General features: G+C 43.8%; 1 pseudogene; it reads right to left on the bottom strand.

Moving 5' to 3' along the window:
- Positions 1-351: 351 nt before the first annotated feature.
- LOC136484918 (flavonoid O-methyltransferase-like protein Os11g0303600) lies at positions 352-18,130 on the bottom strand (annotated as a pseudogene).
- Positions 18,131-19,555: the final 1,425 nt, after the last annotated feature.

The raw sequence follows: 19,555 nt of genomic DNA, 5'->3' as shown, positions 1-19,555 counted from the left end.
TTTGTTATGAGAAGCACATATAATATATTGCATCCAACATAGTACATAGAATCCATGGTGATCCAACGCCATCTCAAGATCGATGGCGGATATTTATTATGTTACTGGATATTACATTTCAAATAACAAGCAGGTTCAAAGTACATAAAATCTAACGCCAACTCTAGATGGTGGATATTATTTGCCATATTCTTCTAATTAAAAGTTCCACGAGAATTTAAAAAAGCAATCAAGATTATTATCTGCTTAGGTCCATGGTGCTCCATGAATACTCTAAGGCAGACCCTCTTTATTTAGGACATCATCATGCCAAGCCACAACCCACAGTATATAAAAATTCCAGGTGCAATCTTACGGATACACTTCGAAGGCAACACGAGCTCCAAATTCCTTTAGAATCTTAAAGATGTCTTACGGATGTCACTGAACCCTGCTTTCATGAAGATGTCACGCCATTCATTTTCATCCCGTTGCCGTCCTTTTGTCATGGTCATCATGCCAATGTCCATTAAGAGGTGAGTTTCCAACATAGGCCCAGAGTGGTCAATCAGAATATCACCAATGATAACTTTTCCGCCATCCTCTCGTGAAGGAATTGCCTTCCGGCATTGAGCCAGGATCTTCACGCAGTCCTCATCAGTCCAGTGGTGCAGCACAAGCTATATATATCATGCATAGATTGGACACACAGTTATGCAATGGTTTGTAACTGAATCCGGCAGTGAGAAAATACATTCAATCTACAAGCTACTAGAGCTTTATCTGAGCTTGCAAGAGTCATAAACATTAAATTGACAATATTTCGATTTGTCATTTAGTAGGTGTGAAAATCGTAGCGGTTCAAACTAAAGTTCAATCTTTTGTTGTAATTGTAATCTTTAATTTGAATTAACTAATTCATGTATTTTGAGTAGCCAAGCCACAATATATATAATAAGTCAATGTGATCTAATTCTAAGCAGGTTATTATTACCTTTAGCGCCACAGTTTGAGCAGGTGGAATGAAATTGAACATGTCACCTTCGACATAGTTTATCATCGCACCATCATCCGGTTTGGTGGCGCCAATCATCTTTGGAGGTGCCAGCACAGTGGATTTTATGTGTGGGAAGGCCTTGACAATGGCCCTGGCAAACTTGTCATCACCAGAGGTACCACAGCAGTAGGTGATCGACTGAATCACCTCAAACAAGTCCCTGAACTCCCGCAGTGCGATCTCAATCCCAAAGTTGTCGTGGGCGTCCAAGTCTTCATTTGCCATGTTGTCGAAATCGGCGTAGAGGCTCTCCAGGCTCTCTTGGAACAGAGCCGCCCCATGCAGCTCCTCGAATGGCGGCGTCACCACCATTACCCCAGATCTGGACATAACTGCCGGTTCAAAAACCCACTTCACAGCCGGATTTTGAACCGACAGTGGCATACCGGCAGTGATGGGGGTTGACATCACTGCCGATCCTTAAAAACCGACACTGATCTATAGGAAACAGTGTCGGTTCCTGGCTCCACCCGGCAGTGTCCAGTTGAACAACACTGCTAGTTTGTAGTGCCAACCGACAGTGACGGTTGCTTCAAGAGTGTCGGTTCTTGGCTCAAGCCAGCAGTGTTGAGCAAACCTACACTGTCGGTTCATGGATCAAACCAACAGTGTTGTAGTAAATATCAGTATCGGTTCATGGATCAAACCGGCAGTGTTCTCGTAACTATCAGTGTCAGTTCATGGTAAGCCGGCAGTGTTGAGCAAGCCAACACTATCGGTTCATGAATCAAACCGGCAGTGTTGTAGTAAATATCAGTGTCGGTTCATGGATCAAACCGATAGTGTTCTCGTAACTATCAGTGTCGGTTCATGGTTCAAGCCGGCAGTGTTGACCAAGCCAACACTGCCGGTTTCCTTCTAACCGACAGTGATGGTTACGACAACACTGCCGGTTTATTGCTAACCGGCGGTGATGGCCCGTTCGTATTTATTATTTTATAATTTATTTTAATTTATATTTTTTCGTGAAATCGTGTTTCGCTTTATATACGCTACGTAGATGACAGGTCCATCAATATTAAACATTACAAATGTTACGATTACAATTCAAATGTTCTTATCCACATCTCGATCCCTCAAAATAAAAAAGAAATATTCTTAGACTTCACACATGCTTCTCGGACTTCCTACAATAATCTGGCGAGCCGCTCTGGGCCATACTGGTCCTTGTACTTCACGGATTGTGCAATGGAAAATACTCTATCTTTTTCCAATACCTCGGCTAAGATGAATTTTGCTAGCTCCGATTATAGTGCGACGATCTCCATGTCTAGCAGTCTTTCGTGCTTAAATTTCTTGCGCTGTCGTTCAAAAAAGATGATATCCAAAGAGGAATAGTAAATCATTTTGTTGAATTGTTAACAGACATAAATGAAATGGAGATTATACACACCAACTTATCGACTTCTTTCGATTTCCCACCGATGTAGGGAAGCATTGCCCACATTACATAAAACCCGCATTCATTGTTTCCCGCCGGCTATGATAGGTACTTCCCCTCTATTTCGACAACCTTGAATGGGACCGACGTCCCACCGATATGTCTTCTTCGGACACTGAGCAACATTAAAAGGAGAAACATTAGAAAGCGGTATGTATGATTAGAAAATAATAGTTATTAGGATCGCTTACTAATTCAGCACTGCCACCAGTGCATCCAGATGATGAAATGGTTTTTTCTTCGAGTCACACACCTCGAGCAGATTTTTGGCAAGATTAACACAAATGAAGACGAAATGGTTGCTGCAATCATAGAATCCTAATTATCGAATAATCTTAACGAAAAAAGAAGCATAAAATTAAAGGCTGAGAACACATACTCGCAGTTGTAGGCTAGAAGTATGTGGGTTTTCTTCTTCATCATGAATTCGTTGAAAACAGCAATCAATCTCTGTTTCAGGTCTTCCACGTCACATCCATAGAGGCCTAGACATGTCCTCTCATTGACTCGCATGGGGTCCAAGAAGCCTATGTAATCCCATTTGCTTTTTAGAATGCAAAATTTTGCTATACACCTACATAAAAATCATGGGAAGTGCTCAAAAGTTAACAATTTGTGTCTCGAGAGAGTAGTTAATTGTAATATCGTGCATGTAGGGTACTTACATAGTCCACAGCGTCAACATTTGAACATCGAGAGAGCATTTCTGGTATAGCTGGAACAAGCACTCCCACTCGACATCGAACTTCTCTTCTTCAGGATATTGGAAAACATGTGATGAACGGATAATAACCTCAACCAAAGTCATCCGTCTCTGTTGCTTGAGCCATGCAATATTCATGTAACTGGCGCATATATGTTGTCAGATTTTTATACTCATGATCGGGAACCAAAAGATTGCCCCTTTCATACTTCATTGCCGGTGTTCTCATCCCTTGTACATCATAATAGATGTTCGTGGCCTCTTCCATGGTTAAATCAGGGTTGTCTTCGACTAACTTCATAATGTTCCATAAATCTTTACTGTGTATTTCTTCGTCTCTTGTAGCGTATTTATTCTGTGTTTGCCTTTTGAATTCGGACTTCAACAAAAACAGAGGCAGTGAGGCACATAGATTGAAGAAACTAACACAATCTTCCTTCGAGATCTGTGCTATAAATTTGTCTTTCATCAAGGTGGTAATGCTGCCACTGAATGGCCTTTTTCTTTTATGTTGGTCCACTTTGAGAGCATTAGCGACCGAATCCAAGGACCTTTTCTGCGACTGCGAGGATGTCCTTGATCTTGTTTTGGGCTGAGGTGGAGGAGGAGGATGACGACGAGAATTCTATTTTCCCGACGCTGATGAAGATGGAGGAGGAGGAGGAGTCTCTTTTCTTAGGGCTAATGAAGATGGAGTCGGACGAGGAGGAATAGAAGGAGGCCTCTGTCTCCTCGGGGTGATGGCTCCGGATGAGGAGGAGAGTGATCTCTGTTGGGAGATGGTGAGTGATCATCGTGGGTGGGCGAAGACTCACAGTCGTCCTCATCATCAGAGTACAATTGATGGTCAAGCTTAATGATGCGCTTGCGTCAGGCGACTTGAGAGCCCTTGTTTTGACCAAGTTTCGGCCTGTCTTCCGCTACAGGGTACTCAATGGGTATCTTGTTATACTTCTTATCAAGTATTCTGTCAATGGTGACATGAGCGTACCCCAGTGGAATTGGGCGACCATTAATTGTCCCGTCTCCCATAGGCCAGGCCTGGCCGAGCGCCACCTTGTCCTTTGTCCATTCCTGACGGATGTACAACCTGACATTGATGGGTCTAGTGATGTCGTCCACCGGATGAGGCACATTCGCCTCTTCTTCGTCGAGCAGGGTCGATCCGCAGCTGCTGCGATCCCTAAATTGTGGGCTAAAGGCACTAGGAGTAGGGTTTTGTGGTACTACTGACCCCTTGGACAACAAAATTTGCTCGACTCATGCTTCAACGGTCGCCTCAGTCTGTGCTTCCATTATGTCTTCCATCTCTTTTAGTCTCCTCAAATACTCTGCCTCATGTTCCGCTCTACCCCTCCAGCGGCTCTAGTAAGTGTTAGATTCTTGGGGGAATGCTAGTTCCAAGGAACAACACCGGTTCCTCTAGTGCGACCAGGGTGCTCCTTGGTTCCGAGTGCTTGTGTGATAACGTCTTTCTCCCTATTAGCAGTGCGAGTCCCTTGCCTCACCTCCTCAGTTACCTGGGAGATCCTCTGGATGAGTTTGCTCATGGGTTGATTTGAGGAGCTAAAGCTCCCATCCTCAGCATGCCATATATTTCTCCCCATACAATATAATACCGATTTGGGCTCCCAATCGGTGGTCTCAACCTGAACGCCTTCCTCAGCAAGGCGATCTATCTTTTGAAGTTCTGCTTCAAATTCTAGCATCTTTTTGGCGTAGCCACGAGAGCCGAGATGATGAGGATTCGTCGCTTTCTACGAATTCTCCTTATTCTTCCTACTCAGTTCTAAGTACTCCTCGGATAACCTATATTCCTTGAAAGCCTGCCAGAAGTCCTTCTGGTTGCTAAGCTGTCCACCGTCAAAATCTGACTCTTTATTTTGGAGGACAAAATTCTTGTACAATGTCCCCTTGAAATTCTTGAAGCATGTCCCCATGATTTCTTTTGCTTTTTTCTTGACTAACTCCCTGTCATACTCAGTTGGGAAAGTGAAATACTCTGGGATCTTGACATCCCATATGTAATCCTTCTCGCTTTTGGGAACCCTCCACCGGTCATCATCTTTCCCAATCCACTTCCTATACTTAATCGGGATAAAGTCCCTAACAAGTAACCCGAGGATAGTCTTCTATTTGGTTAAAGCTATAGGCGATGAGAGTGGATCCCCGAATTCATCGAACTCAGTAATGTGCCAGTGTGCATTCCTACCAATAGGAATCTTTGACATATCTCGCTTGGATCTAGCCTTCTAGCTACCCGAACCCTCTGGCTCCTTGGCCATTGGAGGCTCCTGCTAGAGACACCAAGTAAGCTATGACCCTCTCAATTGATTAGCGTGTGTGGCTACATAGTGACATAATACCAAAGTTACCTGGCCATCTTGGTCATTTTGACCCAGATCGAGCAGGTCGGACGGGGTCCATGGCTGCTCGTTCTCATCGACCTGATTGACACCGTCACCATTTGTCGGATCATGTGGCTCTCCCGTCCCAGCGATATCAACGGCTTCTTGTTGCCGATTAGTTCTTCGGCGATGGGGTAACAGGCGATGATGAGTCATGGCTATGACATGATCGTGGTTAGTTTTGGCCACGGATAACTACTAATAGCATATGTTCATATATATAATATGTTTAATGCAAAGTCTAATAATAAGTTCACATACAACAAAGTCAAATAATAGCATATGTTCACAAAGAACAAATTCATTGTTTGATTGACCACATACAACAAAGTCCACCTACTGTTCTACGAAACTAAGCCTACATCAACTTCCAAATAAGAAAAGCGATGACCATAGCCATAAATAAAAGCATGACATCTTTCCAAGACCAAGGAGCAATTCTCCTAATCTTCACATCTCCGGCGGGTGGCTTCTCTTCGATCTCCAGTGCCAGCGGATGGCCATGGTTTGCATTCATTGGGCCATAGTAGGCCGGTTGCCCATGGTTTGTAAGGTAGGTCGGATGACTATAGTAGGCCCTCAAAGCTTCAGCTTCTGTGTTGTATTTTTTGTGCAAATTACCAGGGTAGCGATTGACTTGAGCATAGTAATCTTCCCAGGTTCGATAAATCCCAGGCATGTGACCAACATGCACTACATATCATGCTATGGTTGCCTATACATTTAAGTAAATTAGGCATGTGGTAAGTGGTAATGGTAACTCACTGAACAAGAGTTATTATTCAAGTTATATGGCCAAACTAAATCTATTTAATGTTCTTTATCCTTGACATTCCAAACTAAATCTATTTAAGAAAGAGCATAAATTCTTATCTAACTCTTACACAAATAGAACACTCCCTACCATCACAAATAAGATGTCCACAGTCATTAACGTGTACCTTTGACTACTAGTTTCCATTGCTTGCAACAATTACAAAGTACAGAGATATCATAACATTATGCAACCACTATCTGAGACAGATATGCTCATATCATTGTCACATATTCAATCTAACTATGTCAAGAGGTGTTGATGATCAATGTTTAAGTACTTAGACTGCACACAGTGCAAAAGGTCACTTAGCTGTGCTCGAGGGAATAACTTATTGCGACAACATGCAAATAACACCAATGGTTCTTAAACAGTTTAGGACCATGATTACTAGGTTTTCTCTAAATCAGTAGGTAGCATAATCTCTTCAGGAAAAAACTAACTAGTTTATGTAACAACATATGCATATAAGGATAGCTAAACCAAGGAGTAACAACATGTAACTCAATCGAATAGGAATCAGCTGCTATTGGGAAGACAACAACTATGGGGCATTTCATCTAACACTTAGCGGGCAGTGAGCCACGCACTCACCATGGTGGTGGGAAAGCAGTTGTCCGCGTGCACTCCTGAAGGCCTCGGCGGTGCTCCGGCATCGGGCGATGGATGACGTGAGGAGTGCTCTGGTGTGGGGCGGTGCACGGGCGTCGGCGTCGAAGAAGAGGAGCACGGGGCTAGGAACGGCGGCGCGGGGGGCAATGGACAGTTGCTCTGGCATGGGGCAGTGCACGGGCCTCGGCGTCGAAGAAGAGGAGCGCGGGGCTAGGAACGGCAGCGCGGGGGTAGTGGATGGGTGCTCTGGTGTGGGGCGGTGCACGGGCGTCGGCGTCAAAGAAGAGGAGCGCGGGGAACGGTTGGCGTGGGGTTGAAATTTTGATAATTTCAACCCACGGTGGCCTTTTTATACCAGACCTCATCACTGTCGGTTCTAATTAGAAACCAACAGTGATGGTGGTACATCACTGCCGGTTGTAAGTAGGAACCAACAGTGATGGTGGTACATCACTGCCGGGCCATTCTTTAAATCGGCAGTGATTTATGTGTAGGGGTTACAGAATAAGTAACTTATCTTTTCCACTTCTTTCGAATACCTCCTACTGGCTCAACGGTTAAGACCCCACAACTTAGCCCCTGATACCCGTGTTTGATTCCCGGTGGCCCAATTTTTTTGGTTTAATTTTATAATTTATTAAGCGGTCTAAAGGTTAAAAAGATAAAATAAATGTGTTGCATCCCTGAATCAAACCGAAGCCTACAAGTTCTAGAGCAGCGCACAAACCATTGAGCTGTCACCTGATTTTGGTAAGTTTGAAGGAATTTATTCCTTTGAGTGATTATCTATCCCTGCTTTGCGCGTAGGCCCTTCAACTCCCTGGCCACGCTGGTCGTGCGGTTCCCATGAAGAGCCACTATTTTACCCGGTCCTTGGACTGGTCACGGCCCTTCAGTTCCCCACAAAGAGACACCGCGTTTACCTAGGAGTCCATCGGCTGTTTGTGCCGGTTCCCAACACAGGCACACTCCGTCTTCCGAGGGGTGCGAGTTATATATTGCACCATGATCAGTTCCACCCACCGACACGCCTATATATAAGCCAGGCCCCCATGCACAGTCGACCGCCATTGCACCACCGCACGTCAAGAAAGCGAAGCACCCTCCCCATGCACACCTCACCCCGGACCTCGACCCGCCGCCACAATGCCTCGCCACTTGAAGACAACATGGGTGATGCTGAACCCGTCGTCCTCATGTTGCCCCCCGATGCCAGCTCCACTAACGCCGTCGTCCGAATCGGACCTCGAGGTCAACCTCGAGGACGATCCGGACCATGAGACCGCATCGGAGGAGGAACCGGAACCTCTTCCGGTGGAGGAGGTCATGTTCAACTCGTTGGAGATGGCTTGGAAGGAGGAGGACCAGCACGTCCACGCCATCACACAGAAGGAGACCGATGACTGCATCCTGAAGCGCGTCGTTGAGATCTCCAAGGAGGAGGAGCGCCACCACAAGGAGGAGGAGGAGCGCCGCCGCAAGGAGGAGGAGGAGTGCCGCTGCTAGGAGGAGGAGACCGAGCAGCATCTCGCGATGGACGCGGAACGGCGCCGGCGTAGGGCTGAGCGATGAAAGAAGCGCGAAGAGGAGCACCGATAGCAGGGAGACGATGCGTGCGGCAGCACCGGTAGTAATTATTAGCACTAGTGATTAATCGATGTCTTAGGTTGATGTAATAATTTACTGGTTCTGAAAAAAACCATGTCGTCGAATCCTTTGTTTGATCATCATCACCTTGGGTTGATACTTGCATTGCATGACCTCATTTTATTTGCTTACATATTGGATGTTGCATTGTATGACCTCGTTTTGCTTACATCGTCCCTTGGATTGTATGTGGCGATGCATCTTGGTCGTTGTCTCGTTGTCACGAAGACCGTAGTATATGATATGCTACGTACCGGAGATCGAGGGGGCCAACAGGACTGTTGCTCTTCTAAACATCACTGCCGGGTCATTCTTTAAACCGACAGTGATTTCCGTGGAGGGGTTACAAAATAAGTAACTTATCTTTTTCACTTCTTTCGAATACCTCCTACTGGCTGAACAGTTAAGACCCCGCAACTTAGCCCTCGATACCCGTGTTTGAATCCCGGGTGGGCCAATTTTTTTGGTTTAATTTTATAATTTATTAAGTGGTCTAAAGGTCAAAAGGATAAAATAAATAAACCTTGGCGCACATCCTATACTAGCACAGTGGTTAAGTGTCTGAACTCTGTAGCCCGAGACCCGAGCTCAAACCCGAGGGCTGGCACAATTAGTTTTTAATTTTTTATATATCACTTCCGGTTTTCAAAATAAACCGATAGTGATAACAAGCATCACTGTCGGTTTTTTCTCATCACTGCCGGTTTTTTTGAAACCAACAATGATGTTTATATATATTAAAAAAATTCTTTTATATACTGAATAAATAGAAGCATATGTATTCCTATGTCGAAATGGCTTGAATTTTTTTTGGCAAGCTTGTACACCCAAATTAAGATCCCACACATGATCTTAGGTTTTTCTAATTATTTTTTTATTAATTATATTTTTCTGTATGCTGAATGAGACAAAAGAGGGTGAATTTCATCTTGGATCCAATAGATTTTTTCATCCACCTCCACAAAATTCTTATCCCTAGGGCACATTAGATCCTGTGTAAAAGTTTGGCACCATTCCGGATCTTTTTGTGGGTAGACTTAGTTCAACCTATAATTAAACAGTCTCGTCGCGCGGAAATTCAATTAAACCTCATAAAGTAGCAAACCATCTCCGAAAAATCCCAAACTTGGTGTTTCCTTCACACATGGCACGTGGAAGCCTGAGAATAATTTTGAGACCAATACAACACCGGAATGCATATGAACCACAGAAACCTTGAGAACCTATGTGTATAGTCATGGTTTGATGAAAGGACACATGTACCTCTGTGAAGCATGTATACTCCGCCTATATCGAAATGGCTTGAAATTTTTTTGACAAGCTTGTAGACCTAAATTAAGATCCCACACAGGATCTTAGGTTTTTCTAATCATTTTTTATTAATTATATTTTTCTGTGTGCTGAATGAGACAAAAGAAGGTGAATTTCATCTTGGATCCAATAGATTTTTTCATCCACCTCCATAAAATTCTTATCCCTAGGGCAAATTAGATCCTGTGTAAAAGTTTGGCACCATTCTAGATCTTTTCGTGGATAGACTCAGTTCAACCTATAATTAAACGGTTTCGTCGCGCGGAAATTCAATTAAACCTCAAAAAGTAGCAAACCATCTCCGGAAAATCCCAAACTTGGTGTTTCCTTCACACATGGCACATGCAAGCCTGAGAATAATTTTGAGACCAATACGACACCGGAATGTATATTTCTAATTGTCCAACAAATGTTATACGAATTACATGCATGACAATAATTAAACACACAAAGCCATACATATTAAAATTAGAACCCAATTAAACTATGACCTTGAAAAACTAGCTAAATAAACCTTAATTACTATCGGAATCACTGCCGGGATCGATCAGGCCACGCGCACTAACATGCCTCTGTAGCCATATATGGTAATTGATGTCACGGATTATGTATCCGCTTGTATCGATGAAGTCCAATGCCCGTATGAGTGCACTCTCTCGTGCCTCACAATACCGAAAGAATGGTCGGCCATAGATGTAACCTACTGAACGACCACTGCCCCTGTTAGTAATTCTTATGCAGTACTGGCGTCCTTCTATAGTGAGCTGGCCGAGGTTTCCATTACAGAAGTCCCAATCATACCCGAGTTGCTCCGTAGCTTGGTCTAGAACGACCCACAAGCCACATGAAGCATAGGTAAGGTCCTGTAGCGCAATCTGCATGCGGAGAAAAAAAATTAGAGAATGTTATTACAATAATAAACAACAAATAACCACGACTCAGGTATAAGTGACCATTTTACCACATCCGCATGGTTGTAGCTTGCAAACCATTCGCTTGCTTGCGGGACGGGGATATCACCAACATTCAAAGCAAGTGCCTTGAAGTGCGAGAAATCAGGCACATCATAGCAAATACGTCGAAGTGCCTCTAAACAGATACACACGACACTTAATTGGGCGCTTATCACGTCCGGGCTCTATATTCCCATCCTGTGGATATGGTTCCGATGATTTGAACCTCTCACAAGGATGAAAAAACTGAGTTCACACGTCTATAGCCGACCACTTGCATTAGATGCCATGTTCTCAACGATGTCCGAGATAAAGAACCAGCTAAGTGCTGTTCGCAACCAATCTATTGGGGATATAGTCTGCGACATATATGCATGCAACAATGATATTAAACTAATTACACTTATTTGTTAGCATCAAAAAACAAAAGATATTGGAAAATATTTCATACAATAGCTGGAACAGGGAATTGTGTAATGGCCGCATTAGGAGCGAATGGCTCATCGCCAGGGTGGAAACCTGGTTCTTATGGTGGGGGAGGTCCATTGTTCATACCACCTGAATGATAAAATGCAAAAAAAAAAATATGAACATAAAATATATGCACAAAAAATTCTTCCAAGTAAAATGTGGCAACATAATTAAATATAGATCGAATGCAAGGAATAAGAATATATATAAATGTAGAATACAAAGAAACATGAATATAAATATAGATCAAATGAATATAGATACAATATTGGAGAAGACAACATATCAATACCATTGAAAAATGCAGGAGTCATGACCAAATCACGTAGAGAGAGAGTGGATGTCTTGAGAAGTGAGAGTGAAACGTGAGAAATGAGAATGAGAGAGTTCGTGGGTGGGTGGGATCGATGTATGTGGCCGACAGTTTATTTTATATAGGGGGGCTGGACATCACTGCCGGTTTTTAAATAGAACTGACAGTGAAGGTGGCTATCACTGCCGGTTTCTAAATAGAACCGATAGTGAAGGTGGCTATCACTGCCGGTTTCTAAATAGAACCGACAGTGAAGGTGGCTATCACTACCGGTTTCTAAATAGAACCGACAGTGAAGGTGCATATATGTAAAGGATATATTTATTTATATACTACAGTGGGAAAGTTTTAACAAGAACGATATATTTATTTAGATAGTAATGAAATACATCAAAAAATTACAAAAAATTAGAAATAAGTTACATATACGATAACAAAGACCTTACACTAAAATTCCATATACGATAACAAAGACCTATTTGCGTACTGGTCAATGTTACCATCAATGTGTATCAACACATTATAATTTAACCACCTAAGTAGCATTCTTCTAGCACCAACTAGGGTCAAACAACAACAATGAGGTGGTCTATGAGCTATACCAGTTAGAGATGATAAGGTGGCATCGATGAATCCATGCCTCTGATGTACATGGCCTTTTTCTTGGTACAGTCCAGAGCACATCGGATTCAGCTCAGCACCGCACCGATGAATCAATGCTGCTCCGGGACAAGAAATTGCCGAGAGCACACCAGGTCTCTCTAGACATACAGTCCAGAGCGTACCACAGCGGATGGCTCTGTGAACCTTATGGCATCTCTAATCTTCGGTGTTGCTCTATCTTCAGTAGCATTCTTCTAGTACCTCATGTGTGCACCATTTTGGTGGACTACTATGCATAACGATATATGTGGTTTGTTGTGAGAGGAAAACATTGTATCATGGTTGATAAGGCCTGGCTGAAACCAACATGCATGGAGAGGCTAGCTCCTGGCCGAGGGCCATTTTATAGGGGCTAGCAGTCGTGGTACATTTTTATTTTCTGAACTAAAGTTGTCGGGGTAGGTGGGAGCAGTGTTCCAATTATTGTGGTCAAGGGAGCAATGTTGGCATGTGAGGAGCATCTACACATCACTGTTGGTTTTAGTTTAAAAACCGACAGTGATAGAAGCTATCACTGTCGGTTTTAAAACCAAAACCGATAGTGAAGGGCCCTGCCACCACCTTTTAGTAAAAAAATATAAAAAACATTGTCGGTTTGGAGCCTGCCATCGCAGCCTTTTTGTAAAAAAATATAAAAAGTTTGGCCCGCCGGAGATTCAAGCGCGGGTCACGGGGTCGAGAGTGCACGGCCTGTCATCGCAGCCTTTTGTAAAAAATATAAAAAGTTTGAACCGCTGAGTTAGGATAGGGAGTTCGGTTAGAATGGTTTTAGTTTTTTTCTTTTATCCCATCGTAATGCACTACTAAATAATAAATGCAAAATCAAAAAAGTTTGGTCCACCTGGGATTCGAGCGAGTGTCTCAGAGTACAGAGTGCGTGGCCTTAACCATTGAGCTAGGATAGGGAGTTTGGTTAGTTTGCTTTTCTTTATTTATTTATTAATAGAAATAATACAGTTAGTTTATATTCTAAAATAACACAAAAATTTGTGTCTTGATTATTTAATTCTATGATAATTAATTAATGGTCTATAATTATCAAATAATAGTGTTTGTGAACATCATCTTAATATTTGATTACATAGTCAATAATTAAATTATAGAGATACGCACAAAATATAAATTAAATATTCAGTGTGAATTACTGATACAACGTCTTTATAATGATTACATAGTTAACAATAATCTAACTATCTTTAGGTGCATCAACAATGAGGGCCTCATTGTGATTAATTCATACGTAAGCAGGTTCGTCACCCTCTTGAAGGATAGGTAGGGGTACGTTCGCCCTGAATGGATGCATTTCCTGATAGCCCCTGTAGTCTTCTTCATCCGTCACTCCATTGACATCGACAATCTTCCTTTTCCCTTCTAGGACTACTTTTAGCCTTCTTTTTGTCTTATTGTCCCCTGCATAGAAGACTTGCATAACATTTCTTGCAAGGACGAAGGGGTCATCTCTGTATGCGGTCTTAGTGAGATCAACGGTAGTGAACCCTTCACTATTAGTGTTGATTTCCTCGAGCTGGACCCACTGGCAGCGAAAAAGAGCTGCATTCAACGGACCGTAGGCTAGCTCCCATATCTCCTCTATTAAACCATAGTATGTCGCCTGCACATTGCCGTTCTCGTCGTGAGCATCAAAATGAACACCACAATTTTGGTATGTCCTCTTTCCATCTTGCTTTTTTGTGTAAAATGTGAATCCATTGATCTCATACCCTTGGTACTTAAGATATGTACTCAAAGGCCCCTTGGCTAAGGCATCCAGTTGATTACCCAACTTTATTCCAAGCAAGCGACATCGCAACCAGCTGACAAATTCCTCCTTATGTTTTTTATCTAGCCAAGCCTGTGACCTGCTTGGATACAGAGTTTGTAGCGATTGCCTATGCTCGTTAATGTATGGCATCACACCCTTGGCTTGCTGGAGAACAGCGAATTGTGCCTGTCTGAAAGAAACAGGGTCGTCTACTGTAACAAATTTCTCCCCGATCGTTCCTTTGCCACATAGTCTTCTCTCATGATGAGATTCTAGAACTCCGACCCTTTTGATGTCCAGATAATATATGCAGAACTCAATGGCCTCCTTCGTTGACCATCCTTCAACCATGTGCCCTTCTGGCCTGAATCTGTACCTAACATACCTCCTAAAAACTTTCATCAATCTTTCGAAAGGAAACATCTGATGCAGGTACATTGGGCCAAGGGCTCTAATTTGGTCAACAAGATGAATGAGCAGATGCAATGAGATATCAAAGTAAGTCGGTGGGAAATGCATCTCAAGCCTAACGAGAGTTTCAGCTATGTCCCGCTGCAGCTGCTCTAGAGTGGACACATCAATGACCTTTTTTGAGATCGCGTTGAAGAACGAGCAAAGCTTTATGATTGGGGCGCGGACCTTTGGGGGGAGGATACCACGTAGGGCAATAGTGAGCAACTGAGTCATAATGACATGACAGTCATGGGCCTTCATAGGGCCATAGTTGAACTTGAGTTCTCTCATGTTCACTAGCCTCTTCGGGTTCGCACAGTAGCCTGTCGGGACTTTGAGTTCATTGAAGAAAGAAATAAGCGCACCCTTTTCTTCCTTCTTCAATGTCCATGACGCAATTGGAAGTTTGAACTAGCCATTCTCTAGCTCCACGGGATGCAGCTCCTTCCTGATTCCCAAGTGTTGCATGTCTAGGAGTGTGGCTAGTGAATCCTTCGATGTCCCCCTGGTGTCCATCAAGGTGTTAAGAGTGTTAGCGCACACGTTTTTAGTGATGTGCATGGGATCAAGACAGTGGTGTACACTAAAAAATGCCCAGTAAGGTAGTTTCTAGAAAACCAATTTTTTCTTCCAAACGTTCCCATCAGGCGCTGCTACTGCATTGTCCCCCTTCCCAAGGACAACCTCTAGTTTGTTGAGTTCTCGAAGTATCGCAGGCTCGTCTCGATATTTTGGAGCTAAGCATTTCTCAATAGCACCGTTGAAATCTTTTCTGTTCCTATGGTAAGGGTGATCCTTAGGTAGGAACCTACGGTGTCCCATATAAACTATCTTTGAGTTATTTGGCAGATTTACCGCATCGGTGTCGTCCAAGCACTCGACACATCCAGTATAGCCTTTTGTCTTCTCTCTAGACAATGAACCTCGACCTGGTAGGTCGGTGATTGTAGCGATAAGTACTCCCTTGATCGTGACATGTTCCTTTTTGTACTCGTCCCAAACATCCGGCACACCCTTTTCAAACATCTCCACTAGTTCATTGATCACTGGTTCCAGAAACACATCGATGTCATTCCTAGGCTGTCTTGGCCCTTGGATCAATAGTGGCATCTAGATGTACGACCGCTTCATACAGACCCAAGGTGGAAGGTTGTATATATAGAGCATCACTGGCTAGGTGCTATGATTGCTTCTAACCTGGTCGAAAGGATTCATCCCATCTGTGCTCAAACCAAACCAAAGGTGTCTTACCTCTCCACCGATGTCCTTATAGAACATAGTATTGACAGTCCTCCAGTCATGCCCATTGGCGGGGTGCCTCATCATTGTATCTTTCTTATGCTCTTTGCCATGCCAGCGCAACAGCTTGGCTGACTTTGCATATGCAAATAGCCTATGCACCCGAGGAGCTATAGGGAAATACCAAACGACCTTTACGAGACCTCCTCTGGTCTTGGTACCCTCATCTGATGGCCCTTCCTTGTACCGTGGAGCTTCACACTTGGGGCACTTGTCCATGTCTTTGTATTTTTCTCCACGGTACAATATGCAATCATTGGAACACGCGTGGATTTTTTCAACCTCAAGGCTGATGGGGCAGATCATTTGCTTGGCCAAGTATGTCTTTTCTGACAACTCATTTTTTTTTGGGAGCATTTTTCTTATTATACCTAACAACTGATTGAAGCCTTTATCGCTCAATCTGTTTGTCGATTTGAACTCTAACAACATGATGTTGGCTTCTAGTTTGCTCATTGGACAATTCCTATACAATGGTGTTTTGCCATCTTGTCTCATTTTCTCTAGCTTTCTCAGCCATCTTTCACTAAGACATCTGGTCTCTACATTACGTAGTAGCTGAGAAATGCCATCGTTATCCTCGGTGTCGTCAGCTAGCGTGTTCCTAAACACATTATTAACTATGGCCATAGGTTCTGTGTTGACACCGGGTTCCTCGTCAGCATCGTGGATGGCTACGTCAGGCATGTCCACATCATCATCGTTTTCCTATAGAACATTCACACCAACCTCGCCATGCATAGTCCATATCGTATAGTTTGGCATGAACCCCCTGGTAATCAAGTGCGATCATATAGACTCAATTTGACGAAAGTTCCTATGATTCTTGCAATCTTTTCATAGGTAGAAGACAGGGTTCTGATTCCCAGCATGGGCTTTGGCATCAGTGATAAACTGGCTTACGCCATGCATGTACCGCTTGTCCGTTCAGGACAGATGCATCCACTCTCGATCCATCTCTGCACAAAAAAAACTAAGACAGTAATTACAAAGAATTAATAAGAAATCAAGCTTCATGAACAACAATTGTAGCTCGAAAGTACCATTTTTGGAAAACATTATTGTACACTAATTATTGAAAAATTGAAATTGGTAGCCCCGGCCCTGTAAATTGAAAATCGTAGTAAAAACAATTATTGCACAATATTGAAGAACAACTATTCTACTCTACTTCTAAGAACTAATTATAGCATCACATACTAACAATGATGATCTTGACCACCATGGAATAATTAGCTAGGAATTTAAATGTGTTCATAGACACCAACCTTTTGGATGATGGATTCACCACAATTTAAGCCTTGCACAAATGTCCAATTGGAAAAGTGCTGTCTAGAATGAAGAAAGAACTAGAATGAGAATCAAGCAATGTAGCCATCAAAACCAAGCTAATTAAGCAACAAAATCAAAGGAGTGGATATTTGGTACTAACATTAAAGCAAAAAGATCAAGCCATTCTTTAAAATCCAAGCACTAGCTTCATGGTGAAGAGCAGCCGCAGCAATGGAGGGAAGGGTCCAAACGCGCGCCTCTGTTCTCGGGATGGAAGTGAGGAGGAAGGAGAGGACAGCTGCAGCCTTTTTGTGTTGTAGGCTTATCACCGTCGGTTCTTGGCTAGAACCGACAGTGATAGAGCACAATCACTGTCGGCTCCTAGCTTAAACCAGCAGTGATGCGTGGCCGCCAAAACACTGCCGGTTTTAGCCTAGCCCCAATCATTTTTTCATTTTCAAGCTCATAACCGGCAGTGAAGATACATCACTACCGGTTCTCACAAATCCGACAGTGATGATGCCGGCAGTGATGTGCAAATCTGGCGTAGTGCACGTCCTTTTTGAACAACTCGGCCAACCCATCGCCGCTTCAAGGTAGCGCGTCGAGGTACAGGCGAGCACCAGAGAGGTGTGGTTAATGTGCACCTCGTCAGGGATGCCATCCACTAGGAGGTAGGACACGGGGTTGATGCGTAGCTCTCCTCCACCACGGTCTTGTCGACGGTGAACACGCCCGCCATGGCCAAAAGCCACAGCAGGCGGCGAAGGAACGGCAGCTTGGTGGACGGGAGGGACAGCGCGGTGATCAGGTCGGTGGGTGAGCCAGCCCCACCGTGGGGATGCCAAGCTCCACGGCGTACCTCAGTGACATGGCCGTCAGGTAGGAGAGGCTGACCCACCATAGGTCGGCTTGTGCCTGCAGTAGCTCGGCATCGCTAGGGTGGACTACATTGGAATCCTGAGAAGCCATGGCTCTGCGCAGCAAACTTTTAGCTAGAGTGCTTCTGTATGTGTGTGCTGCCTGCTGCTGAGATACGTTGGGCAATGGGGGATTTATATACTCCATCGGTCTCTCGGAAGTCGGAACACACAAGATGAAAAACTAGTCAGCAGTGACTCAGTACTGCTAGCAATAAACGCATGTACCTTATGTCGGTCAGGATGGATTCGGATGGCAGAAAATTTGAATTATCCGATATTCGTATTCGATTTTAGCTAAATATGGATATTCGTATTCGTATTCGTTTTAATATGGATGTCTAAATGGATGTATTTGTATTGGAATTATAAATTTGGATTTGGATATCCGAATTCACACCGGATACGGATGTGGAACCGGATACTATCTGTATCCACAGTGCTCAGCGAAATGATCCCTGGCCACTCGCGCCGCCACCTCGCGCCACGGCGCCCAGCCGCGCATGCAAATCCTCCGTTTCACGGGCAAAATCCCTCCATACGCGCGCAAAATCCAGCCCACGTGTGCCTTATCCTTCCCCACTCATCTCATTAGTCTTCCCCATTCGGCCATTCTTGGATTCTCCTCCAAATTTCCCCATAGCTGGTAGCTCCCCCGAACTCGCATCGCATCTCCCCTAACCCTACCTGCGCGGCGACGGCGACAGCGACAGCGGCGGCGCGACGGGGCCTCCTGACTGAAGCATCCCCTGAAGCTCCGCTCCCACTCCGGCACTCCCAGTCCCAGCCCCTGCAACCGCAATCCCTGGTTGTCGCCGCCCCTGACTTCACCTTCATCGACCACCACCTGGTAAGCCTCTGCCTTTTTTGGGAAGCAAGATTTTTTGTGACCAAGCAAGTCAAATATTGAGAAAAAATGAGGAGAGAGTCTATGTCTGCATCATAGGTGCACAATCTCCCTGTGATTTGAAGGTGAATTTTCTAATTTTGTGTATTCTTTTGCGAACATAGTGCATTGTAATCATTGGCCTGCATGTGAAATTGTTGCATCTACTTCTTCTTAGTGGTTGCTTTTTGTGAAATATTTGACATCAAGTGGTTATGTACTACATTTAAGAAATAACTCATGATTGCAACAAGATGACTGAATAAGATATGATCGTTGCTGCATATATGCCTCTCCAATATATTAACCTTGTGTTCTACAGGACTAGCCAACTAAGTCATTGAGAACCATGGTTTCAAGAAACACAAGGTCATCAAGAAATAATTAGGTATATTCACTGAGATCAGCACCAGCAATTTTTGTTGCCCAATCTATCAAATTTTGCAGCCTTATCAATGATATTTTTGTTTCTTGCAGAGATCAGCACCAGCTGAGAATGAAAGAGAGCTAAATGACAGCGTCAATGTGAATGCTAGTGAGGCCGACAAAGAAGCAAGTGGGGCAGCTGCTACTCAGACGGAAACTGAGTCC

Source organism: Miscanthus floridulus, chromosome 10 (assembly GCF_019320115.1).
Source record: "Miscanthus floridulus cultivar M001 chromosome 10, ASM1932011v1, whole genome shotgun sequence".
Classification (NCBI taxonomy): domain Eukaryota; kingdom Viridiplantae; phylum Streptophyta; class Magnoliopsida; order Poales; family Poaceae; genus Miscanthus; species Miscanthus floridulus.
The sequence above is the reverse complement of the archived record's forward strand: the minus strand, read 5'-3'. Positions and strand labels throughout refer to the sequence as shown.